At 42.2% G+C, this 25563-nt stretch overlaps 20 non-coding genes across 20 annotated transcripts; all 20 read right to left on the bottom strand.

Annotated features, from left to right (window-relative positions):
* Window positions 1-1112: 1112 nt before the first annotated feature.
* TRNAL-CAG (transfer RNA leucine (anticodon CAG)) lies at window positions 1113-1195 on the bottom strand. Its single transcript has one exon. It is a non-coding gene; the product is annotated as a tRNA-Leu (tRNA).
* Window positions 1196-1827: 632 nt separating this feature from the next.
* Window positions 1828-1910, bottom strand: TRNAL-UAG (transfer RNA leucine (anticodon UAG)). The gene has a single exon. It is a non-coding gene; the product is annotated as a tRNA-Leu (tRNA).
* A 1026-nt stretch (window positions 1911-2936) lies between these two features.
* TRNAL-AAG (transfer RNA leucine (anticodon AAG)) lies at window positions 2937-3019 on the bottom strand. The gene has a single exon. It is a non-coding gene; the product is annotated as a tRNA-Leu (tRNA).
* A 548-nt stretch (window positions 3020-3567) lies between these two features.
* Window positions 3568-3650, bottom strand: TRNAL-CAG (transfer RNA leucine (anticodon CAG)). The gene has a single exon. It is a non-coding gene; the product is annotated as a tRNA-Leu (tRNA).
* A 632-nt stretch (window positions 3651-4282) lies between these two features.
* TRNAL-UAG (transfer RNA leucine (anticodon UAG)) lies at window positions 4283-4365 on the bottom strand. Its single transcript has one exon. It is a non-coding gene; the product is annotated as a tRNA-Leu (tRNA).
* Window positions 4366-5662: 1297 nt separating this feature from the next.
* TRNAL-CAG (transfer RNA leucine (anticodon CAG)) lies at window positions 5663-5745 on the bottom strand. Its single transcript has one exon. It is a non-coding gene; the product is annotated as a tRNA-Leu (tRNA).
* A 632-nt stretch (window positions 5746-6377) lies between these two features.
* Window positions 6378-6460, bottom strand: TRNAL-UAG (transfer RNA leucine (anticodon UAG)). The gene has a single exon. It is a non-coding gene; the product is annotated as a tRNA-Leu (tRNA).
* A 1296-nt stretch (window positions 6461-7756) lies between these two features.
* Window positions 7757-7839, bottom strand: TRNAL-CAG (transfer RNA leucine (anticodon CAG)). Its single transcript has one exon. It is a non-coding gene; the product is annotated as a tRNA-Leu (tRNA).
* Window positions 7840-9851: 2012 nt separating this feature from the next.
* TRNAL-CAG (transfer RNA leucine (anticodon CAG)) lies at window positions 9852-9934 on the bottom strand. Its single transcript has one exon. It is a non-coding gene; the product is annotated as a tRNA-Leu (tRNA).
* Window positions 9935-11674: 1740 nt separating this feature from the next.
* On the bottom strand, window positions 11675-11757 carry TRNAL-AAG (transfer RNA leucine (anticodon AAG)). Its single transcript has one exon. It is a non-coding gene; the product is annotated as a tRNA-Leu (tRNA).
* Window positions 11758-11946: 189 nt separating this feature from the next.
* Window positions 11947-12029, bottom strand: TRNAL-CAG (transfer RNA leucine (anticodon CAG)). The gene has a single exon. It is a non-coding gene; the product is annotated as a tRNA-Leu (tRNA).
* Window positions 12030-12661: 632 nt separating this feature from the next.
* On the bottom strand, window positions 12662-12744 carry TRNAL-UAG (transfer RNA leucine (anticodon UAG)). The gene has a single exon. It is a non-coding gene; the product is annotated as a tRNA-Leu (tRNA).
* A 1297-nt stretch (window positions 12745-14041) lies between these two features.
* TRNAL-CAG (transfer RNA leucine (anticodon CAG)) lies at window positions 14042-14124 on the bottom strand. Its single transcript has one exon. It is a non-coding gene; the product is annotated as a tRNA-Leu (tRNA).
* Window positions 14125-15866: 1742 nt separating this feature from the next.
* Window positions 15867-15949, bottom strand: TRNAL-AAG (transfer RNA leucine (anticodon AAG)). Its single transcript has one exon. It is a non-coding gene; the product is annotated as a tRNA-Leu (tRNA).
* Window positions 15950-16853: 904 nt separating this feature from the next.
* TRNAL-UAG (transfer RNA leucine (anticodon UAG)) lies at window positions 16854-16936 on the bottom strand. The gene has a single exon. It is a non-coding gene; the product is annotated as a tRNA-Leu (tRNA).
* A 1026-nt stretch (window positions 16937-17962) lies between these two features.
* On the bottom strand, window positions 17963-18045 carry TRNAL-AAG (transfer RNA leucine (anticodon AAG)). Its single transcript has one exon. It is a non-coding gene; the product is annotated as a tRNA-Leu (tRNA).
* Window positions 18046-18234: 189 nt separating this feature from the next.
* TRNAL-CAG (transfer RNA leucine (anticodon CAG)) lies at window positions 18235-18317 on the bottom strand. Its single transcript has one exon. It is a non-coding gene; the product is annotated as a tRNA-Leu (tRNA).
* Window positions 18318-18949: 632 nt separating this feature from the next.
* On the bottom strand, window positions 18950-19032 carry TRNAL-UAG (transfer RNA leucine (anticodon UAG)). Its single transcript has one exon. It is a non-coding gene; the product is annotated as a tRNA-Leu (tRNA).
* A 3987-nt stretch (window positions 19033-23019) lies between these two features.
* On the bottom strand, window positions 23020-23102 carry TRNAL-AAG (transfer RNA leucine (anticodon AAG)). Its single transcript has one exon. It is a non-coding gene; the product is annotated as a tRNA-Leu (tRNA).
* A 189-nt stretch (window positions 23103-23291) lies between these two features.
* On the bottom strand, window positions 23292-23374 carry TRNAL-CAG (transfer RNA leucine (anticodon CAG)). Its single transcript has one exon. It is a non-coding gene; the product is annotated as a tRNA-Leu (tRNA).
* Between the last annotated feature and the right edge of the window lie 2189 nt (window positions 23375-25563).

Genomic DNA, 25563 nt, shown 5'->3' with positions numbered 1-25563 from the left:
CCTCTCACCAGCTATTTAGGGTTCTGTATCCTACTCACAAAATTATCTTGCCTGCGACCTCTCTCTTTATACACAAACAACTACTGCTCAGGAAGTAGGAAGGCAGAAGGTGGGGCAGTTTATGCAAATTTATGCTGTCAATGTGCCTTGCAGATTCATGCAGAATTTCTAGATCCTTGCTGGAAACAAGAGAGCAGGCCTTGTTTCAGATCAACTGTCCCTAGCAAGGAACGTCTGAGCACATCCATTCTTTTGCTCTCTAGCCCCTGGCTTGGGACTCACCCTCACTGGCTGAGGAGTGAAGTTCTGCATACCAACGTTGCATAGAAGGTATGTTTGTGATTGGTTTGAGATGGGTGGGAGGTCAAGAGCAGGGAAAAGCAAGTCACCTTCACTTCTAGTCTCCTCTTCTATGCCTACCTGCCGTTCACTCACTCTGTCTTTGTTTCATTCTCTCCTTCCTCAACACCCCATCTCACTCACTGGCTCTATCATTTGTGCTCTTTCCCCTTGCTCTTCATTTCATAGTGGAAACATCTCTTGAATGGATCATTAGAAAATGAGGTTACATAAAATTAAAAATCTACTTATTGGAAACCAAAAATATCACAAGACTGAATGTAAGCCATTTCTTCAATAAAAGGGATTTTTTAGGCACCCCCCAAAAAACACATAAAACACCACTAGTGCTAGAAGAATATTATACGAGCTTGAAGACAGAATTGGGCGAATTCATTTGCAGTTGAAACTGAAGTTTGGTACTTATTCAGATATTATATGCACTGCCAATTTTTAGCTGAGATTCTGAAGGAACGCAGAGACAAAATGGACTTAAAGTTTCGTCAGAAGTGGTATTCGAACCCACGCCTCCAGGAGAGACTGCGGCCTTAACGCAGCACCTTAGACCACTCGGCCATCCTGACCACATGTTGCTTGTTCATCTACATAGTGAGAAAGATAGTGTGAACAAAAAAAACACACATCTTAGGCCATGAGTGGCTATAGCAAGAAAAAAACTCACTGCACTTTTCCAAAAAGACAACCATATAAGCCCATGTGAGGGAAATGATCTGATTTTCTCCCTCAAGAAAAAAGAAGATTAAACACAGGTTTGTCTGAAGTGGGATTTGAACCCACGCCTCCAGAAGAGACTGCGACCTGAACGCAGCGCCTTAGACCACTCGGCCATCCTGACTTGCATTTGAAGCATCTTCCACAAGCCAGACAGCCATGCAAGTGGGGTACCGAAAAGGCATGCCCTCAATTTATTTATCCCATTATAAGCATTTCCAACAGATCTTTGAACAATTCATACAGAGCAGTACCTATGAAGAACTCTTTAGACCTTTAATGAGTACAAAGAGAAAGTGCTATTCACCAGCCACTTGAACGGCCCAAAGCTGCTTTGAAATTGAGTCAATAGCCACATCTTGGCTGACTAAAGCAAATTCAACAAGGGATCTCAATGTCACAACATAGGGTGGAATTCGCAAATCTAAGTAGCCCCTGATCACTGCCCTGAGGAAATTGCTGTAAGTGTGCTGGAGTCCAGTTGTCTACCAGGTGCTTGGCATTCTTCCAAATGTGTATGGCCTGTCTGGCCAGGGAATACAAGAGAATGACTCTTCTAGATGAGCTCTTACATGGGTCATAAGCTCATTTGGTAAGGATTGCACTTTATCAGCAAGACTTTGTACAACAGAAATATATGAGAAACTCAAGCTCTCTTGACTAGACGAGGACAGAATAACGTCCCAGGTGAAGACGAACAGAAGCAAATTCCATCAGATGTTATCCTGATGAAGAAGATTATATCTCCAAAAGTCATTTCAGAAGTGGGATTCGAACCCACGCCTCCAGAGGAGACTGCGGCCTAAACACAGCACCTTAGACCACTCGGCCATCCTGACAGTGAAGAGTCCTAAGAAATGTATAAAAGTCACTCAGAAATTTCTGCGTCCATGCAAGCTTGAAATAATTTCAACCTTCAAACACAAGGTGCAACTTTTTGCACAGGACAATAAACACAGAAGATCACATATGAAAGCATTTCATTTCACAGGTGTACTGTTTTTATGCTTTTAGAATAACTTATACCTCTCACCAGCTATTTAGGGTTCTGTATCCTACTCACAAAATTACCTTGCCTGGGACCTTTCTCTCTATACACAAACAACTACTGCTCAGGAAGTAGGAAGGCAGAAGGTGGGGCAGTTTATGCAAATTTATGCTGGCAATGTGCCTTGCACATTCATGCAGAATTTCTAGATCCTTGCTGGAAACAAGAGAGCAGGCCTTGTTTCAGATCAACTGTCCCTAGCAAGGAACGTCTGAGCACATCCATTCTTTTGCTCTCTAGCCCCTGGCTTAGGACTCACCCTCACTGGCTGAGGAGTGAAGTTCTGCATACCAACGTTGCATAGAAGGTATGTTTGTGATTGGTTTGAGATGGGTGGGAGGTCAAGAGCAGGGAAAAGCAAGTCACTTTCACTTCTAGTCTCCTCTTCTATGCCTACCTGCCGTTCACTCACTCTGTCTTTGTTTCATTCTCTCCTTCCTCAACACCCCATCTCACTCACTCGCTCTATCATTTGTGCTTTTTCCCCTTGCTCTTCATTTCATAGTGGAAAAATCTCTTGAATGGATCATTAGAAAATGAGGTTACATAAAATTAAAAATCTACTTATTGGAAACCAAAAATATCACAAGACTGAATGTAAGCCATTTCTTCAATAAAAGGGATTTTTTAGGCACCCCCCAAAAAACACATAAAACACCACTAGTGCTAGAAGAATATTATAAGAGCTTGAAGACAGAATTGGGCAAATTCATTTGCAGTTGAAACTGAAGTTTGGTACTTATTCAGATATTATATGCACTGCCAATTTTTAGCTGAGAATCTGAAGGAACGCAGAGACAAAATGGACATAAAGTTTTGTCAGAAGTGGGATTCGAACCCACGCCTCCAGGAGAGACTGCGGCCTTAGCGCAGCGCCTTAGACCACTCGGCCATCCTGACCACATGTTGCTTGTTCATCTACATAGTGAGAAAGATAGTGTGAACAAAAAAACACACATATTAGGCCATGAGTAAATGTAAATGTAAATGTACAGGTATTTAAATAGCGCAAATCACCAAGCGGTCTCTAAGCGCTTGCTTAGGGAACCCGTCCTGGTATTCCCCTGTGAGATAACCCCGGCAGGGTATCCGCAAGGTGAAAGCCAGGCATCCCGCCGCAAGGGGCCGTTGTGGAGATTAAGCAAGCTATTGCCCAGAGTCGCAGAGTGTGAACCCGTGAATCGAGTAGGCACCGGAGCGAGAATTGTCAAGTCCATGGACATTTTTTAGGACTCAAGACCCCGCCAAGCTGGGAATTGAACCCTGGTCCCGGGCTGACCTCTGCTTCCAGGTCTGCCTCCTCTAACCAGTGAGCCACACTTCTCCACTGAGTGGCTATAGCAAGTAAAAAACTCACTGCACTTTTCCAAAAAGACAACCATATAAGCCCATGTGAGGGAAATGATCTGATTTGCTCCCTCAAGAAAAAAGAAGATTAAACACAGGTTTGTCAGAAGTGGGATTTGAACCCACGCCTCCAGAAGAGACTGCGACCTGAACGCAGCGCCTTAGACCACTCGGCCATCCTGACTTGCATTTTCAGTACCTTCCACAAGCCAGACAGCCATGCAAGTTTGGTACCGAAAAGGCATGCCCTCAATTTATTTATCCCATTATAAGCATTTCCAACAGATCTTTGAACAATCCATACAGAGCAGTACCTATGAAGAACTCTTTAGACCTTTAAAGCGTACAAAGAGAAAGTGCTATTCACCAGCCACTTGAACGGCGCAAAGCTGCTTTGAAATTGAGTCAACAGCCACATTTTGGCTGACTAAAGCAAATTCAACAAGGGAGCTCAATGTCACAACATAGGGTGGAATACGCAAATCTAAGCAGCCCCTGATCACAGCCCTGAGGGCATTGCTGTAAGTGTGCTGGAGTACAGCTGTCTACCAGGTGCTTGGCATTCTTCCAAATTTGCATGGCCTGTCTGGCGAGAGAATACAAGAGCATGACTCTTCTAGATGAGCTCTTACATGGGTCATAAGCTCATTTGGTAAGGATTGCACTTTATCAGCAAGACTTTGTACAACAGAAATATATGAGAAACCCAAGCTCTCTTGACTAGACGAGGACAGAATAAAGTCCCAGGTGAAGACGAACAGAAGCAACTTCCATCAGATGTTATCCTGATGAAGAAGATTATATCTCCAAAAGTCATTTCAGAAGTGGGATTCGAACCCACGCCTCCAGAGGAGACTGCGGCCTAAACACAGCGCCTTAGACCACTCAGCCATCCTGACAGTGAAGTGTCCTAAGAAATGTATAAAAGTCACTCAGAAATTTCTGCGTCCATGCAAGCTTGAAATAATTTCAACCTTCAAACACAAGGTGCAACTTTTTGCACAGGACAATAAACACAGAAGATCACATATGAAAGCATTTCATTTCACAGGTGTACTGTTTTTATGCTTTTAGAATAACTTATACCTCTCACCAGCTATTTAGGGTTCTGTATCCTACTCACAAAATTACCTTGCCTGCGACCTTTCTCTCTATACACAAACAACTACTGCTCAGGAAGTAGGAAGGCAGAAGGTGGGGCAGTTTATGCAAATTTATGCTGTCAATGTGCCTTGCACATTCATGCAGAATTTCTAGATCCTTGCTGGAAACAAGAGAGCAGGCCTTGTTTCAGATCAACTGTCCCTAGCAAGGAACTTCTGAGCACATCCATTCTTTTGCTCTCTAGCCCCTGGCTTGGGACTCACCCTCACTGGCTGAGGAGTGAAGTTCTGCATACCAACGTTGCATAGAGGGTATGTTTGTGATTGGTTTGAGATGGGTGGGAGGTCAAGAGCAGGGAAAAGCAAGTCACTTTCACTTCTAGTCTCCTCTTCTATGCCTACCTGCCGTTCACTCACTCTGTCTTTGTTTCATTCTCTCCTTCCTCAACACCCCATCTCACTCACTCGCTCTATCATTTGTGCTCTTTCCCCTTGCTCTTCATTTCATAGTGGAAACATCTCTTGAATGGATCATTAGAAAATGAGGTTACATAAAATTAAAAATCTACTTATTGGAAACCAAAAATATCACAAGACTGAATGTAAGCCATTTCTTCAATAAAAGGGATTTTTTAGGCACCCCCCAAAAAACACATAAAACACCACTAGTGCTAGAAGAATATTATAAGAGCTTGAAGACAGAATTGGGCAAATTCATTTGCAGTTGAAACTGAAGTTTGGTACTTATTCAGATATTTTATGCACTGCCAATTTTTAGCTTAGATTCTGAAGGAACGCAGAGACAAAATGGACTTAAAGTTTTGTCAGAAGTGGGTTCGAATCCACGCCTCGAGGAGAGACTGCGGCCTTAACTCAGCGCCTTAGACCACTCGGCCATCCTGACCACATGTTGCTTGTCTATCTACATAGTGAGAAAGATAGTGTGAACAAAAAAAACACACATCTTAGGCCATAAGTGGCTATAGCAAGAAAAAAACTCACTGCACTTTTCCAAAAAGACAACCATATCGGCCCATGTGAGGGAAATGATCTGATTTTCTCCCTCAAGAAAAAAGAAGATTAAACACATGTTTGTCAGAAGTGGGATTTGAACCCACGCCTCCAGAAGAGACTGCGACCTGAACGCAGCGCCTTAGACCACTCGGCCATCCTGACTTGCATTTGCAGCACCTTCCACAAGCCAGACAGCCATGCAAGTTTGGTACCGAAAAGGCATGCCCTCAATTTATTTATCCCATTATAAGCATTTCCAACAGATCTTTGAACAATCCATACAGAGCAGTACCTATGAAGAACTCTTTAGACCTTTAAAGCGTACAAAGAGAAAGTGCTATTCACCAGCCACTTGAACGGCGCAAAGCTGCTTTGAAATTGAGTCAACAGCCACATCTTGGCTGACTAAAGCAAATTCAACAAGGGAGCTCAATGTCACAACATAGGGTGGAATACGCAAATCTAAGCAGCCCCTGATCACAGCCCTGAGGGCATTGCTGTAAGTGTGCTGGAGTACAGCTGTCTACCAGGTGCTTGGCATTCTTCCAAATTTGCATGGCCTGTCTGGCGAGAGAATACAAGAGCATGACTCTTCTAGATGAGCTCTTACATGGGTCATAAGCTCATTTGGTAAGGATTGCACTTTATCAGCAAGACTTTGTACAACAGAAATATATGAGAAACCCAAGCTCTCTTGACTAGACGAGGACAGAATAAAGTCCCAGGTGAAGACGAACAGAAGCAACTTCCATCAGATGTTATCCTGATGAAGAAGATTATATCTCCAAAAGTCATTTCAGAAGTGGGATTCGAACCCACGCCTCCAGAGGAGACTGCGGCCTAAACACAGCGCCTTAGACCACTCAGCCATCCTGACAGTGAAGTGTCCTAAGAAATGTATAAAAGTCACTCAGAAATTTCTGCGTCCATGCAAGCTTGAAATAATTTCAACCTTCAAACACAAGGTGCAACTTTTTGCACAGGACAATAAACACAGAAGATCACATATGAAAGCATTTCATTTCACAGGTGTACTGTTTTATGCTTTTAGAATAACTTATACCTCTCACCAGCTATTTAGGGTTCTGTATCCTACTCACAAAATTACCTTGCCTGCGACCTTTCTCTCTATACACAAACAACTACTGCTCAGGAAGTAGGAAGGCAGAAGGTGGGGCAGTTTATGCAAATTTATGCTGTCAATGTGCCTTGCACATTCATGCAGAATTTCTAGATCCTTGCTGGAAACAAGAGAGCAGGCCTTGTTTCAGATCAACTGTCCCTAGCAAGGAACTTCTGAGCACATCCATTCTTTTGCTCTCTAGCCCCTGGCTTGGGACTCACCCTCACTGGCTGAGGAGTGAAGTTCTGCATACCAACGTTGCATAGAGGGTATGTTTGTGATTGGTTTGAGATGGGTGGGAGGTCAAGAGCAGGGAAAAGCAAGTCACTTTCACTTCTAGTCTCCTCTTCTATGCCTACCTGCCGTTCACTCACTCTGTCTTTGTTTCATTCTCTCCTTCCTCAACACCCCATCTCACTCACTCGCTCTATCATTTGTGCTCTTTCCCCTTGCTCTTCATTTCATAGTGGAAACATCTCTTGAATGGATCATTAGAAAATGAGGTTACATAAAATTAAAAATCTACTTATTGGAAACCAAAAATATCACAAGACTGAATGTAAGCCATTTCTTCAATAAAAGGGATTTTTTAGGCACCCCCCAAAAAACACATAAAACACCACTAGTGCTAGAAGAATATTATAAGAGCTTGAAGACAGAATTGGGCAAATTCATTTGCAGTTGAAACTGAAGTTTGGTACTTATTCAGATATTTTATGCACTGCCAATTTTTAGCTTAGATTCTGAAGGAACGCAGAGACAAAATGGACTTAAAGTTTTGTCAGAAGTGGGTTCGAACCCACGCCTCGAGGAGAGACTGCGGCCTTAACTCAGCGCCTTAGACCACTCGGCCATCCTGACCACATGTTGCTTGTCCATCTACATAGTGAGAAAGATAGTGTGAACAAAAAAAACACACATCTTAGGCCATAAGTGGCTATAGCAAGAAAAAAACTCACTGCACTTTTCCAAAAAGACAACCATATCGGCCCATGTGAGGGAAATGATCTGATTTTCTCCCTCAAGAAAAAAGAAGATTAAACACATGTTTGTCAGAAGTGGGATTTGAACCCACGCCTCCAGAAGAGACTGCGACCTGAACGCAGCGCCTTAGACCACTCGGCCATCCTGACTTGCATTTGCAGCACCTTCCACAAGCCAGACAGCCATGCAAGTTTGGTACCGAAAAGGCATGCCCTCAATTTATTTATCCCATTATAAGCATTTCCAACAGATCTTTGAACAATCCATACAGAGCAGTACCTATGAAGAACTCTTTAGACCTTTAAAGCGTACAAAGAGAAAGTGCTATTCACCAGCCACTTGAACGGCGCAAAGCTGCTTTGAAATTGAGTCAACAGCCACATCTTGGCTGACTAAAGCAAATTCAACAAGGGAGCTCAATGTCACAACATAGGGTGGAATACGCAAATCTAAGCAGCCCCTGATCACAGCCCTGAGGGCATTGCTGTAAGTGTGCTGGAGTACAGCTGTCTACCAGGTGCTTGGCATTCTTCCAAATTTGCATGGCCTGTCTGGCGAGAGAATACAAGAGCATGACTCTTCTAGATGAGCTCTTACATGGGTCATAAGCTCATTTGGTAAGGATTGCACTTTATCAGCAAGACTTTGTACAACAGAAATATATGAGAAACCCAAGCTCTCTTGACTAGACGAGGACAGAATAAAGTCCCAGGTGAAGACGAACAGAAGCAACTTCCATCAGATGTTATCCTGATGAAGAAGATTATATCTCCAAAAGTCATTTCAGAAGTGGGATTCGAACCCACGCCTCCAGAGGAGACTGCGGCCTAAACAAAGCACCTTAGACCACTCAGCCATCCTGACAGTGAAGTGTCCTAAGAAATGTATAAAAGTCACTCAGAAATTTCTGCGTCCATGCAAGCTTGAAATAATTAAAACCTTCAAACACAAGGTGCAACTTTTTGCACAGGACAATAAACACAGAAGATCACATATGAAAGCATTTCATTTCACAGGTGTACTGTTTTTATGCTTTTAGAATAACTTATACCTCTCACCAGCTATTTAGGGTTCTGTATCCTACTCACAAAATTACCTTGCCTGCGACCTTTCTCTCTATACACAAACAACTACTGCTCAGGAAGTAGGAAGGCAGAAGGTGGGGCAGTTTATGCAAATTTATGCTGTCAATGTGCCTTGCACATTCATGCAGAATTTCTAGATCCTTGCTGGAAACAAGAGAGCAGGCCTTGTTTCAGATCAACTGTCCCTAGCAAGGAACTTCTGAGCACATCCATTCTTTTGCTCTCTAGCCCCTGGCTTGGGACTCACCCTCACTGGCTGAGGAGTGAAATTCTGCACACCAACGTTGCATAGAGGGTATGTTTGTGATTGGTTTGAGATGGGTGGGAGGTCAAGAGCAGGGAAAAGCAAGTCACTTTCACTTCTAGTCTCCTCTTCTATGCCTACCTGCCGTTCACTCACTCTGTCTTTGTTTCATTCTCTCCTTCCTCAACACCCCATCTCACTCACTCGCTCTATCATTTGTGCTCTTTCCCCTTGCTCTTCATTTCATAGTGGAAACATCTCTTGAATGGATCATTAGAAAATGAGGTTACATAAAATTAAAAATCTACTTATTGGAAACCAAAAATATCACAAGACTGAATGTAAGCCATTTCTTCAATAAAAGGGATTTTTTAGGCACCCCCCAAAAAACACATAAAACACCACTAGTGCTAGAAGAATATTATAAGAGCTTGAAGACAGAATTGGGCAAATTCATTTGCAGTTGAAACTGAAGTTTGGTACTTATTCAGATATTTTATGCACTGCCAATTTTTAGCTTAGATTCTGAAGGAACGCAGAGACAAAATGGACTTAAAGTTTTGTCAGAAGTGGGTTTGAACCCACGCCTCGAGGAGAGACTGCGGCCTTAACTCAGCGCCTTAGACCACTCGGCCATCCTGACCACATGTTGCTTGTCCATCTACATAGTGAGAAAGATAGTGTGAACAAAAAAAACACACATCTTAGGCCATAAGTGGCTATAGCAAGAAAAAAACTCACTGCACTTTTCCAAAAAGACAACCATATAAGCCCATGTGAGGGAAATGATCTGATTTTCTCCCTCAAGAAAAAAGAAGATTAAACACAGGTTTGTCAGAAGTGGGATTTGAACCCACGCCTCCAGAAGAGACTGCGACCTGAACGCAGCGCCTTAGACCACTCGGCCATCCTGACTTGCATTTGCAGCACCTTCCACAAGCCAGACAGCCATGCAAGTGGGGTCCTGAAAAGGCATGCCCTCAATTTATTTATCCCATTATAAGCATTTCCAACAGATCTTTGAACAATCCATACAGAGCAGTACCTATGAAGAACTCTTTAGACCTTTAAAGCGTACAAAGAGAAAGTGCTATTCACCAGCCACTTGAACGGCCCAAAGCTACTTTGAAATTGAGTCAAAAGCCACATCTTGGCTGACTAAAGCAAATTCAACAAGGGAGCTCAATGTCACAACATAGGGTGGAATACGCAAATCTAAGCAGCCCCTGATCACAGCCCTAAGGACATTGCTGTAAGTGTGCTGGAGTACAGCTGTCTACCAGGTGCTTGGCATTCTTCCAAATTTGCATGGCCTGTCTGGCCAGGGAATACAAGAGCATGACTCTTCTAGATGAGCTCTTACATGGGTCCTAAGCTCATTTGGTAAGGATTGCACTTTATCAGCAAGACTTTGTACAACAGAAATATATGAGAAACCCAAGCTCTCTTGACTAGACAAGGACGGAATAACGTCCCAGGTGAAGACGAACAGATGCAACTTCCATCAGATGTTATCCTGATGAAGAAGATTATATCTCCAAAAGTCATTTCAGAAGTGGGATTCGAACCCACACCTCCAGAGGAGACTGCACCCTAAACACAGCGCCTTAGTCCACTCGGCCATCCTGACAGTGAAGAGGCCTAAGAAATGTATAAAAGTCACTCAGAATTGTCTGCGTCCATGCAAGCTTGAAATAATTTCAACCTTCAAACACAAGGTGCAACTTTTTGCACAGGACAATAAACACAGAAGATCACATATGAAAGCATTTCATTTCACAGGTGTACTGTTTTTATGCTTTTAGAATAACTTATACCTCTCACCAGCTATTTAGGGTTCTGTATCCTACTCACAAAATTATCTTGCCTGCGACCTCTCTCTTTATACACAAACAACTACTGCTCAGGAAGTAGGAAGGCAGAAGGTGGGGCAGTTTATGCAAATTTATGCTGTCAATGTGCCTTGCAGATTCATGCAGAATTTCTAGATCCTTGCTGGAAACAAGAGAGCAGGCCTTGTTTCAGATCAACTGTCCCTAGCAAGGAACGTCTGAGCACATCCATTCTTTTGCTCTCTAGCCCCTGGCTTGGGACTCACCCTCACTGGCTGAGGAGTGAAGTTCTGCATACCAACGTTGCATAGAAGGTATGTTTGTGATTGGTTTGAGATGGGTGGGAGGTCAAGAGCAGGGAAAAGCAAGTCACCTTCACTTCTAGTCTCCTCTTCTATGCCTACCTGCCGTTCACTCACTCTGTCTTTGTTTCATTCTCTCCTTCCTCAACACCCCATCTCACTCACTGGCTCTATCATTTGTGCTCTTTCCCCTTGCTCTTCATTTCATAGTGGAAACATCTCTTGAATGGATCATTAGAAAATGAGGTTACATAAAATTAAAAATCTACTTATTGGAAACCAAAAATATCACAAGACTGAATGTAAGCCATTTCTTCAATAAAAGGGATTTTTTAGGCACCCCCAAAAAACACATAAAACACCACTAGTGCTAGACGAATATTATACGAGCTTGAAGACAGAATTGGGCAAATTCATTTGCAGTTGAAACTGAAGTTTGGTACTTATTCAGATATTATATGCACTGCCAATTTTTAGCTGAGATTCTGAAGGAACGCAGAGACAAAATGGACTTAAAGTTTTGTCAGAAGTGGGATTCGAACCCACGCCTCCAGGAGAGACTGCGGCCTTAACGCAGCGCCTTAGACCACTCGGCCATCCTGACCACATGTTGCTTGTTCATCTACATAGTGAGAAAGATAGTGTGAACAAAAAAAACACACATCTTAGGCCATGAGTGGCTATAGCAAGAAAAAAACTCACTGCACTTTTCCAAAAAGACAACCATATAAGCCAATGTGAGGGAAATGATCTGATTTTCTCCCTCAAGAAAAAAGAAGATTAAACACATGTTTGTCAGAAGTGGGATTTGAACCCACGCCTGCAGAAGAGACTGCGACCTGAACGCAGCGCCTTAGACCACTCGGCCATCCTGACTTGCATTTGCAGCACCTTCCACAAGCCAGACAGCCATGCAAGTTTGGTACCGAAAAGGCATGCCCTCAATTTATTTATCCCATTATAAGCATTTCCAACAGATCTTTGAACAATCCATACAGAGCAGTACCTATGAAGAACTCTTTAGACCTTTAAAGCGTACAAAGAGAAAGTGCTATTCACCAGCCACTTGAACGGCGCAAAGCTGCTTTGAAATTGAGTCAACAGCCACATCTTGGCTGACTAAAGCAAATTCAACAAGGGAGCTCAATGTCACAACATAGGGTGGAATACGCAAATCTAAGCAGCCCCTGATCACAGCCCTGAGGGCATTGCTGTAAGTGTGCTGGAGTACAGCTGTCTACCAGGTGCTTGGCATTCTTCCAAATTTGCATGGCCTGTCTGGCGAGAGAATACAAGAGCATGACTCTTCTAGATGAGCTCTTACATGGGTCATAAGCTCATTTGGTAAGGATTGCACTTTATCAGCAAGACTTTGTACAACAGAAATATATGAGAAACCCAAGCTCTCTTGACTAGACGAGGACAGAATAAAGTCCCAGGTGAAGACGAACAGAAGCAACTTCCATCAGATGTTATCCTGATGAAGAAGATTATATCTCCAAAAGTCATTTCAGAAGTGGGATTCGAACCCACGCCTCCAGAGGAGACTGCGGCCTAAACACAGCGCCTTAGACCACTCAGCCATCCTGACAGTGAAGTGTATTAAGAAATGTATAAAAGTCACTCAGAAATTTCTGCGTCCATGCAAGCTTGAAATAATTTCAACCTTCAAACACAAGGTGCAACTTTTTGCACAGGACAATAAACACAGAAGATCACATATGAAAGCATTTCATTTCACAGGTGTACTGTTTTTATGCTTTTAGAATAACTTATACCTCTCACCAGCTATTTAGGGTTCTGTATCCTACTCACAAAATTACCTTGCCTGCGACCTTTCTCTCTATACACAAACAACTACTGCTCAGGAAGTAGGAAGGCAGAAGGTGGGGCAGTTTATGCAAATTTATGCTGTCAATGTGCCTTGCACATTCATGCAGAATTTCTAGATCCTTGCTGGAAACAAGAGAGCAGGCCTTGTTTCAGATCAACTGTCCCTAGCAAGGAACTTCTGAGCACATCCATTCTTTTGCTCTCTAGCCCCTGGCTTGGGACTCACCCTCACTGGCTGAGGAGTGAAGTTCTGCATACCAACGTTGCATAGAGGGTATGTTTGTGATTGGTTTGAGATGGGTGGGAGGTCAAGAGCAGGGAAAAGCAAGTCACTTTCACTTCTAGTCTCCTCTTCTATGCCTACCTGCCGTTCACTCACTCTGTCTTTGTTTCATTCTCTCCTTCCTCAACACCCCATCTCACTCACTCGCTCTATCATTTGTGCTCTTTCCCCTTGCTCTTCATTTCATGGTGGAAACATCTCTTGAATGGATCATTAGAAAATGAGGTTACATAAAATTAAAAATCTACTTATTGGAAACCAAAAATATCACAAGACTGAATGTAAGCCATTTCTTCAATAAAAGGGATTTTTTAGGCACCCCCCAAAAAACACATAAAACACCACTAGTGCTAGAAGAATATTATAAGAGCTTGAAGACAGAATTGGGCAAATTCATTTGCAGTTGAAACTGAAGTTTGGTACTTATTCAGATATTTTATGCACTGCCAATTTTTAGCTTAGATTCTGAAGGAACGCAGAGACAAAATGGACTTAAAGTTTTGTCAGAAGTGGGTTCGAACCCACGCCTCGAGGAGAGACTGCGGCCTTAACTCAGCGCCTTAGACCACTCGGCCATCCTGACCACATGTTGCTTGTCCATCTACATAGTGAGAAAGATAGTGTGAACAAAAAAAACACACATCTTAGGCCATAAGTGGCTATAGCAAGAAAAAAACTCACTGCACTTTTCCAAAAAGACAACCATATAAGCCCATGTGAGGGAAATGATCTGATTTTCTCCCTCAAGAAAAAAGAAGATTAAACACAGGTTTGTCAGAAGTGGGATTTGAACCCACGCCTCCAGAAGAGACTGCGACCTGAACGCAGCGCCTTAGACCACTCGGCCATCCTGACTTGCATTTGCAGCACCTTCCACAAGCCAGACAGCCATGCAAGTGGGGTCCTGAAAAGGCATGCCCTCAATTTATTTATCCCATTATAAGCATTTCCAACAGATCTTTGAACAATCCATACAGAGCAGTACCTATGAAGAACTCTTTAGACCTTGAATGAGTACAAAGAGAAAGTGCTATTCACCAGCCACTTGAACGGCCCAAAGCTGCTTTGAAATTGAGTCAATAGCCACATCTTGGCTGACTAAAGCAAATTCAACAAGGGATCTCAATGTCACAACATAGGGTGGAATTCGCAAATCTAAGCAGCCCCTGATCACTGCCCTGAGGAAATTGCTGTAAGTGTGCTGGAGTCCAGCTGTCTACCAGGTGCTTGGCATTCTTCCAAATTAGTATGGCCTGTCTGGCCAGGGAATACAAGAGAATGACTCTTCTAGATGAGCTCTTACATGGGTCATAAGCTCATTTGGTAAGGATTGCACTTTATCAGCAAGACTTTGTACAACAAAAATATATGAGAAACCCAAGCTCTCTTGACTAGACGAGGACAGAATAACGTCCCAGGTGAAGACGAACAGAAGCAACTTCCATCAGATGTTATCCTGATGAAGAAGATTATATCTCCAAAAGTCATTTCAGAAGTGGGATTCGAACCCACGTCTCCAGAGGAGACTGTGGCCTAAACACAGCACCTTAGAACACTCGGCCATCCTGACAGTGAAGAGTCCTAAGAAATGTATAAAAGTCACTCAGAAATGTCTGCGTCCATGCAAGCTTGAAATAATTTCAACCTTCAAACACAAGGTGCAACTTTTTGCACAGGACAATAAACACAGAAGATCACATATGAAAGCATTTCATTTCACAGGTGTACTGTTTTTATGCTTTTAGAATAACTTATACCTCTCACCAGCTATTTAGGGTTCTGTATCCTACTCACAAAATTACCTTGCCTGCGACCTTTCTCTCTATACACAAACAACTACTGCTCAGGAAGTAGGAAGGCAGAAGGTGGGGCAGTTTATGCAAATTTATGCTGTCAATGTGCCTTGCAGATTCATGCAGAATTTCTAGATCCTTGCTGGAAACAAGAGAGCAGGCCTTGTTTCAGATCAACTGTCCCTAGCAAGGAACGTCTGAGCACATCCATTCTTTTGCTCTCTAGCCCCTGGCTTGGGACTCACACTCACTGGCTGAGGAGTGAAGTTCTGCATACCAACGTTGCATAGAAGGTATGTTTGTGATTGGTTTGAGATGGGTGGGAGGTCAAGAGCAGGGAAAAGCAAGTCACTTTCACTTCTAGTCTCCTCTTCTATGCCTACCTGCCGTTCACTCACTCTGTCTTTGTTTCATTCTCTCCTTCCTCAACACCCCATCTCACTCACTCGCTCTATCATTTGTGCTCGTTCCCCTTGCTCTTCATTTCATAGTGGAAACATCTCTTGAATGGATCATTAGAAAATGAGGTTACATAAAATTAAAAATCTACTTATTGGAAACCAAAAATATCACAAGACTGAATGTAAGCCATTTCTTCAATAAAAGGGATTTTTTAGGCACCCCCCAAAAAACACATAAAACACCACTAGTGCTAGAAGAATATTATAAGAGCTTGAAGACAGAATTTGGGCAAATTCATTTGCAGTTGAAACTGAAGTTTGGTACTTATTCAGATATTATATGCACTGCCAATTTTTAGCTGAGATTCTGAAGGAACGCAGAGACAAAATGGACTTAAAGTTTTGTCAGAAGTGGGATTCGAACCCACGCCTCCAGGAGGGACTGCAGCCTTAACGCAGCGCCTTAGACCACTCGGCCATCCTGACCACATGTTGCTTGTCCATCTACATAGTGAGAAAGATAGTGTGAACAAAAAAAACACACATCTTAGGCCATAAGTGGCTATAGCAAGAAAAAAACTCACTGCACTTTTCCAAAAAGACAACCATATAAGCCCATGTGAGGGAAATGATCTGATTTTCTCCCTCAAGAAAAAAGAAGATTAAACACAGGTTTGTCAGAAGTGGGATTTGAACCCACACCTCCAGAAGAGACTGCGACCTGAACGCAGAGTCTTAGAACACTTGGCCATCCTGACTTGCATTTGCAGCACCTTCCACAAGCCAGACAGCCATGCAAGTTTGGTACCGAAAAGGCATGCCCTCAATTTATTTATCCCATTATAATCATTTCCAACAGATCTTTGAACAATCCATACAGAGCAGTACCTATGAAGAACTCTTTAGACCTTTAAAGCGTACAAAGAGAAAGTGCTATTCACCAGCCACTTGAACGGCCCAAAGCTGCTTTGAAATTGAGTCAACAGCCACATCTTGGCTGACTAAAGCAAATTCAACAAGGGAGCTCAATGTCACAACATAGGGTGGAATACGCAAATCTAAGCAGCCCCTGATCACAGCCCTGAGGACATTGCTGTAAGTGTGCTGGAGTACAGCTGTCTACCAGGTGCTTGGCATTCTTCCAAATTTGCATGGCCTGTCTGGCCAGGGAATACAAGAGCGTGACTCTTCTAGATGAGCTCTTACATGGGTCCTAAGCTCATTTGGTAAGGATAGCACTTTATCAGCAAGACTTTGTACAACAGAAATATATGAGAAACCCAAGCTCTCTTGACTAGACGAGGACGGAATAACGTCCCAGGTGAAGACGAACAGATGCAACTTCCATCAGATGTTATCCTGATGAAGAAGATTATATCTCCAAAAGTCATGTCAGAAGTGGGATTCGAACCCACGCCTCCAGAGGAGACTGCGGCCTAAACACAGCACCTTAGACCACTCGCCCATCCTGACAGTGGAGAGTCCTAAGAAATGTATAAAAGTCACTCAGAAATTTCTGCGTCCATGCAAGTTTGAAATAATTTCAACCTTCAAACACAAGGTGCAACTTTTTGCACAGGACAATAAACACAGAAGATCACATATGAAAGCATTTCATTTCACAGGTGTACTGTTTTTATGCTTTTAGAATAACTTATACCTCTCACCAGCTATTTAGGGTTCTGTATCCTACTCACAAAATTACCTTGCCTGCGACCTCTCTCTTTATACACAAACAACTACTGCTCAGGAAGTAGGAAGGCAGAAGGTGGGGCAGTTTATGCAAATTTATGCTGTCAATGTGCCTTGCAGATTCATGCAGAATTTCTAGATCCTTGCTGGAAACAAGAGAGCAGGCCTTGTTTCAGATCAACTGTCCCTAGCAAGGAACGTCTGAGCACATCCATTCTTTTGCTCTCTAGCCCCTGGCTTGGGACTCACCCTCACTGGCTGAGGAGTGAAGTTCTGCATTCCAACGTTGAATAGAAGGTATGTTTGTGATTGGTTTGAGATGGGTGGGAGGTCAAGAGCAGGGAAAAGCAAGTCACCTTCACTTCTAGTCTCCTCTTCTATGCCTACCTGCCGTTCACTCACTCTGTCTTTGTTTCATTCTCTCCTTCCTCAACACCCCATCTCACTCACTGGCTCTATCATTTGTGCTCTTTCCCCTTGCTCTTCATTTCATAGTGGAAACATCTCTTGAATGGATCATTAGAAAATGAGGTTACATAAAATTTAAAATCTACTTATTGGAAACCAAAAATATCACAAGACTGAATGTAAGCCATTTCTTCAATAAAAGGGATATTTTAGGCACCCCCCAAAAAACACATAAAACACCACTAGTGCTAGAAGAATATTATACGAGCTTGAAGACAGAATTGGGCAAATTCATTTGCAGTTGACACTGAAGTTTGGTACTTATTCAGATATTATATGCACTGCCAATTTTTAGCTGAGAATCTGAAGGAACGCAGAGACAAAATGGACATAAAGTTTTGTCAGAAGTGGGATTCGAACCCACGCCTCCAGGAGAGACTGCGGCCTTAACGCAGCGCCTTAGACCACTCGGCCATCCTGACCACATGTTGCTTGTCCATCTACATAGTGAGAAAGATAGTGTGAACAAAAAAAACACACATCTTAGGCCATAAGTGGCTATAGCAAGAAAAAAACTCACTGCACTTTTCCAAAAAGACAACCATATAAGCCCATGTGAGGGAAATGATCTGATTTTCTCCCTCAAGAAAAAAGAAGATTAAACACAGGTTTGTCAGAAGTGGGATTTGAACCCACGCCTCCAGAAGAGACTGCGACCTGAACGCAGCGCCTTAGACCACTCGGCCATCCTGACTTGCATTTGCAGTACCTTCCACAAGCCAGACAGCCATGCAAGTTTGGTACCGAAAAGGCATGCCCTCAATTTATTTATCCCATTATAAGCATTTCCAACAGATCTTTGAACAATCCATACAGAGCAGTACCTATTAAGAACTCTTTAGACCTTTAAAGCGTACAAAGAGAAAGTGCTATTCACCAGCCACTTGAACGGCCCAAAGCTGCTTTGAAATTGAGTCAACAGCCACATCTTGGCTGACTAAAGCAAATTCAACAAGGGAGCTCAATGTCACAACATAGGGTGGAATACGCAAATCTAAGCAGCCCCTGATCACAGCCCTGAGGACATTGCTGTAAGTGTGCTGGAGTACAGCTGTCTACCAGGTGCTTGGCATTCTTCCAAATTTGCATGGCCTGTCTGGCCAGGGAATACAAGAGCATGACTCTTCTAGATGAGCTCTTACATGGGTCCTAAGCTCATTTGGTAAGGATTGCACTTTATCAGCAAGACTTTGTACAACAGAAATATATGAGAAACCCAAGCTCTCTTGACTAGACGAGGACGGAATAACGTCCCAGGTGAAGACGAACAGATGCAACTTCCATCAGATGTTATCCTGATGAAGAAGATTATATCTCCAAAAGTCATGTCAGAAGTGGGATTCGAACCCACGCCTCCAGAGGAGACTGCAGCCTAAACACAGCGCCTTAGACCACTCGGCCATCCTGACAGTGGAGAGTCCTAAGAAATGTATAAAAGTCACTCAGAAATTTCTGCGTCCATGCAAGCTTGAAATAGTTTCAACCTTCAAACACAAGGTGCAACTTTTTGCACAGGACAATAAACACAGAAGATCACATATGAAAGCATTTCATTTCACAGGTGTACTGTTTTTAAGCTTTTAGAATAACTTATACCTCTCACCAGCTATTTAGGGTTCTGTATCCTACTCACAAAATTACCTTGCCTGCGACCTCTCTCTTTATACACAAACAACTACTGCTCAGGAAGTAGGAAGGCAGAAGGTGGGGCAGTTTATGCAAATTTATGCTGTCAATGTGCCTTGCAGATTCATGCAGAATTTCTAGTTCCTTGCTGGAAACAAGAGAGCAGGCCTTGTTTCAGATCAACTGTCCCTAGCAAGGAACGTCTGAGCACATCCATTCTTTTGCTCTCTAGCCCCTGGCTTGGGACTCACCCTCACTGGCTGAGGAGTGAAGTTCTGCATACCAACGTTGAATAGAAGGTATGTTTGTGATTGGTTTGAGATGGGTGGGAGGTCAAGAGCAGGGAAAAGCAAGTCACCTTCCCTTCTAGTCTCCTCTTCTATGCCTACCAGCCGTTCACTCACTCTGTCTTTGTTTCATTCTCTCCTTCCTCAACACCCCATCTCACTCACTGGCTCTATCATTTGTGCTCTTTCCCCTTGCTCTTCATTTCATAGTGGAAACATCTCTTGAATGGATCATTAGAAAATGAGGTTACATAAAATTAAAAATCTACTTATTGGAAACCAAAAATATCACAAGACTGAATGTAAGCCATTTCTTCAATAAAAGGGATTTTTTAGGCACCCCCCAAAAAACACATAAAACACCACTAGTGCTAGAAGAATATTATACGAGCTTGAAGACAGAATTGGGCAAATTCATTTGCAGTTGAAACTGAAGTTTGGTACTGTTATATCCTGTTCATCTCTTTCCCTGCTGCTCAGCCTGTGTATGTGTGATGTCATTGGAATGTTCCTGTGTGCATGGTTTGAATGTGTGGTCAGTTTGATTGAATGGGCTGAGCAGCTGAATGCTGCTCCCGGTGGGGCCTTCTCCCTTATTCCTACTTACCTTCCTTTTACCTATTTTAATCAATAAATACCAACTTAAGAATACCAACGTCTACTGGATCTATTTACATAAATAAGTACCATTATACATTGCAACAATGGCGACGAGCGAGAAAGAACTACGTGTGCAGAAATTACTTTTGAAACATGGAATTGAAGAGATGGAAAATGAAAACTTTAAAAGAAGACAAACAACGCTTTTGATGCCCCACCGGTGTCATGTCACATCTGACAGCCTACAGGAAACATCTATAAAGAGGTATGTTTCAAGCGTTGGACTTTGTGTAACTTATTTGAATTTTATAATTACAGACTTATTTACAAGAATGTCAAAATTTCAACTTAGGACTGATGTCAGAGTAAAACAGTAGAAAAATTACATATCTTTCGTGCTGCGATGATCAGAGCCCAAGTTAAAATGACTATTTAATTATCAAGGGCAAAGATATGAACCTTTCAACAATTTAAAATGACCATTTATATTTCAAAGGCAAACAAGTGAACCTTTCTGCAATGTGTCTGAAGCGACTGTTTTCATTTTGTCTAAAACCTTGAAGATGAAATAAACAGATAACTGCCCTATTTCAAAGTGGATTGTAACGACGCTTTTAAGGAAAGGAAGTTTAATTTTTCAGTTCATTGCCTGCAAGCTGCGACCTTTTTCAACTCTGAAGCTTCCGTTTTCATTAAATTTAAGAAGTTAATTGCAGCAGTGTTCAGAGATAATTGTGTACCAGCGCGCTCAATTTAACGGAACATGTCATGTAAAACTCCGACCCTTTGAAGTAAAACTCTGACACTCACCATCCTGTTTGGAGATGGCGGTTGAGTTGTCAGTTGGTCCGCAGCGATCCTTACCCTTTCCCTGCCTCAGGCTATTTGATGACGTCTTCTGAGGGTTCCGAGGAGTTAGCGAAGTGAAGCTCTCCTCACGTTCTGATGCTGATGTCACTCTATGAGTCACCGCCTCTGTTCAAGCCGCTGCTGATGTCAGTCGATGAGTCACCGTTTCTTTTAAACTGCAATTTCACCGTGAACCATCAGGCGAAAACGTGACTGACAGCGTGATGTTTGCTACGTGCTGTCGTCATTTATCAGGCGCCTCCTGACGTGAAAGACACTAAATGCGCTGATGTCGTCCTGGATCAAACACTTTCATTTCTACAGCGTTTCTGTCAAAATGCTTTGCCTTTCTGGATGTATGCTTTCATTTTCATCATCGTGTCACAGCGATTGGCACGCTATGTTGTTTTTAAACCCTGCAAGTACCTGAGATGTTTTCATTTCTATTCCAAGAGACAAGGTACAGTTCTTCTATTCAAGTCTCACAATTCACAACATCTAATATGACAACGGTGACTACTTTTATTATTTTAGTTTCTTATTTTACATCAGTCACTAATTATATATAAATTGATGAACATGTTCTGTTCTAAGTGATTTATGGAACTGTTATGTACTGAAATTGAAATATTGGTTTATTTGTATTCTGAGTGATTTACTTATTATCTTACACTACTGAGAACTGTTATATCAAAAAATTTATGAATTAATTTATTTACACTTTAATTTATAGGTTGATCTTAATGGTCAAGTTTTGATATGCTGAGTTCTGACAATGTTTGAATTTATTTATGAAAATGAACCACATTTGTGCTCAATTAATTTGAGGTGTTCATTAAGTGTTGAGATTAATTATACTGAATTTTGATGAACCACTTAATTAACAGTGCTCTATTTTAGATAGAGAAGTTCACGTTATTTTCTTGAACTTTGAGGAGTTCAATGCTAGTGTGCATTTTTGGATTTGTAGTTTATATATTCTGAGGAGCCACATACGTGCTCATGGTTTGAGGCGCTCCTGTATTTCCTGAAGTTTAGTTCTCCAGTTTGGAATTTTATGATACATATGTTGTTCAAATTTTATGAGGCTGCAAAGTCCTCAGCTCTGTATATTCAAGTTTATTTTCCTGAACCACGCAAGTGCTCTATTCTACTAGAGGTGTTCAGTTATTGAGAGTCGTTAGGTAGCCATGTACCCTTGTACTAGGTGTTATGCGTTTTATTCTTTATACTTAATTTAAGTGATTTTGGACAACGTGGTAACTCCTACGTCCTAAAATTGTTATTCTATTGGGACGCTATTTTGTTTAGTTTGATTCCCTAGTATTGCTTTTCGTGACAGTCTAGCCAACTGGCATGATTAGTAATATTTTGGGTTTTTCTTTGAGATGGGGGATGGTTGTATGTGATTTCTCTCTCCATTTAGTACGAGAAGATATTATTCCTGGTTTTGTGCGAAAAGATATTTTTCCTCTCTATGTATCTTTCATGATGATATATTGCTATTCCATGATATTATTTACAGTTATTCATTTTCTATGATGATTGTTCAATTCATAATATTATTTACAGTTATTCATTTCCTATGTTGACTGTTTATTTGTAATCCTGAATTTGTCATCATTAGGACTTACTATATTTAATTTCATCCTCTCTCTCTTTTGTTTTCATTGTTTTAAAAGAGGGAGATGTGTTATATCCTGTTCATCTCTTTCCCTGCTGCTCAGCCTGTGTATGTGTGATGTCATTGGAATGTTCCTGTGTGCATGGTTTGAATGTGTGGTCAGTTTGATTGAATGGGCTGAGCAGCTGAATGCTGCTCCCGGTGGGGCCTTCTCCCTTATTCCTACTTACCTTCCTTTTACCTATTTTAATCAATAAATACCAACTTAAGAATACCAACGTCTACTGGATCTATTTACATAAATAAGTACCATTATACATTGCAACAGGTACTTATTCAGATATTATATGCACTGCCACTTTTTTGCTGAGATTCTGAAGGAACGCGGAGACAAAATGGACTTAAAGTTTTGTCAGAAGTGGGATTCGAACCCACGCCTCCAGGAGAGACTGCGGCCTTAATGCAGTGCCTTAGACCACTCGGCCATCCTGACCACAAGTTGCTTGTTCATCTACATAGTGAGAAAGATAGTGTGAACAAAAAAAACACACATCTTAGGCCATGAGTGGCTATAGCAAGAAAAAAACTCACTGCACTTTTCCAAAAAGACAACCATATAAGCCCATGTGAGGGAAATGATCTGATTTTCTCCCTCAAGAAAAAAGAAGATTAAACACAGGTTTGTCAGAAGTGGGATTTGAACCCACGCCTCCAGAAGAGACTGCGACCTGAACGCAGCGCCTTAGACCACTCGGCCATCCTGACTTGCATTTTCAGCACCTTCCACTGTCGTGTATTTCTATAGGTTCTGAATCAGTCCCCCTATTCCTGACCCTATTCTGGTTAAACTAACTATCAAGTTAACTAACAGTCAGCCCATGAGGCAAGAAAACCCCCATGATGCAGATACCGTTATCTGACGCAGTCACACTCCGGCACAGGAACGTGTTATCTGATTAGGTCATAACGCTTGAGATCTAATTAGACAAGCGACATTCCTCCAGCCCCTGATAAGGCATACGACGTTCTCATAACAAATCAAACCTATGACAACCTGGAAAATCCGTGCGGCCATTGTTTTGATTTCACAGAGAACTTTAGTAAAGAATGTGCTAACGAGCAAGTCGTATGACATCTTTATTGACGTATCTATGTCCATCCTTACGTCAATCTCGGCACCTTTAAGGTATAAATATTGCCGACCTTGCCCTATGCAAACACACGCGTGGTGACAAGACGGAGCAGCCATACTTGCCGAAGCCGAGAGCAGAAGCAGACCCCGCTGGCAGCAGCCCCGCCTTCCTGACGCGCTGAGAGACGCGCTGCTATCTCAAGCCGAGAGACCCAGCACCGGCGCTTCTGGGCAGCCCTCGCAGGCAGCCTGGAATATCGAGAGCAGAGAAAGAGATACCATTCCTCATTCATCCTAACTTCCAGGTACAGAACTGAATAACCCCTCACAGAGAATTCTTTAGTTATTCACTTGGCAAAAAACAAACTTAACTTAAACTGTAACTTTCTATTCCCGCCCACGCATTAGACTTAGGTCAGGTACACGGGGTAGGCGTATTTAGAAACACCAGTTGAGTACGTTTAGTCAAATGTATATGTGTATGTAAATATATTTTAATCATTTTAAACATCATATGGCTCAGAAACCATATCAATGGTTTTACAGTATTATTTTATACTATTGCTTTTAATGTATGCACTTTACTTAACTATAAGTATTGCAATAATATCGATCCATTTCTCTTGTATGAGAAAAGAGACTGATCAATAAATAACACCTTTTTATTGAACACGCCCGTCTCTTCCTTTTCTCTACATTCTGATGAGACTAAGAATGCACGTACTGACTGAGTAAAATAATTGCCTTGTGCTCACACGACTCTCGAGATTGACTCTTGATTAGGGGAGAGCAAAGTTGTCATGTTCTATGGTTGTCAGAAACTAAATCCCTTCTTGTCTAATCAGGGGAGTTAATTCCTTCCTTGAACATTCGAGAAAGTTTCTAGCGAACTCTGAGCTTATCTGGCAAACCCAAAAATTAAGTCTAGTATCGACAGTAGTAGACCTAGTTAACGTCTGGCCTAGGCCTTTACTGCTGTAGGTATTATTCCAATGCGCAGAGCCTATTGGGAAGATAGGAGCTACACTACATGGCGCCCAACGTGTTTGGAAAGGGCGATAAAACTAACGTAAGACATTTAGAGTAACTCAGTCGTGCTTTCTCACTCAGACCCCTTTTCCCATTATACTCCAAAGACGTCTGGACTGGGTGAAAGGTTATATCCTCCAAAACCTCGCAGGAGGGAACTCCTATGTATGGTTCTTGGTATAGTCAACGTTGAAGGATAAACAGTTCCAAATTATTGTGCATCTAATCTCTGTTTCCATAAAGAAACCTGATCTGCAAATAGACATAATATCATCCTGTCTGTAAAATGGGAGACAGTGATGAAGAAAGAGAGGCAGTTAGATTAGCAACTGAACTCGCAGATGCTGATGCTACCATGCAAGCAGCAGACCCGAATATAACACTCATTCCGGTCATTAAAAGGAGATCTATAACCTTAAAACTTATAGAAAATGGACTGACACCTAGAGGTGGCACAGTCATATTCGTAATTGAGGCACACGAATATCGGCAGACAGAGGTATACTATTCATGGATACATTTTCCAGCAGCAAATGCTGTAACAAAGTACTTCCACTATTACAAAGTAGAGGAACCTCCTGAAACGTACACTCCTTTCGAGGAGGTGGAAGTACCACTCAAATTCCAAGAGCATTTGCTCTTATTTGATGGCGCCCTAAAACATAATAATCACATTACAAGGCTCGGTCCTTTAGGAAGACCAGGAGCAACGTGGCCGGTCTTAGCCGGATACACACCACATCCAGACATCGAAAGAATGCCTGCAGCAGAGCTATTAATACAGCTAAAACAA

The sequence above is a fragment of the Lissotriton helveticus genome, chromosome 8 (genome assembly GCF_964261635.1).
Source record: "Lissotriton helveticus chromosome 8, aLisHel1.1, whole genome shotgun sequence".
Classification (NCBI taxonomy): Eukaryota; Metazoa; Chordata; class Amphibia; order Caudata; family Salamandridae; genus Lissotriton; species Lissotriton helveticus.
Note: the sequence above shows the minus strand (reverse complement) of the source record. Positions and strands in the feature narration are given on the sequence as shown.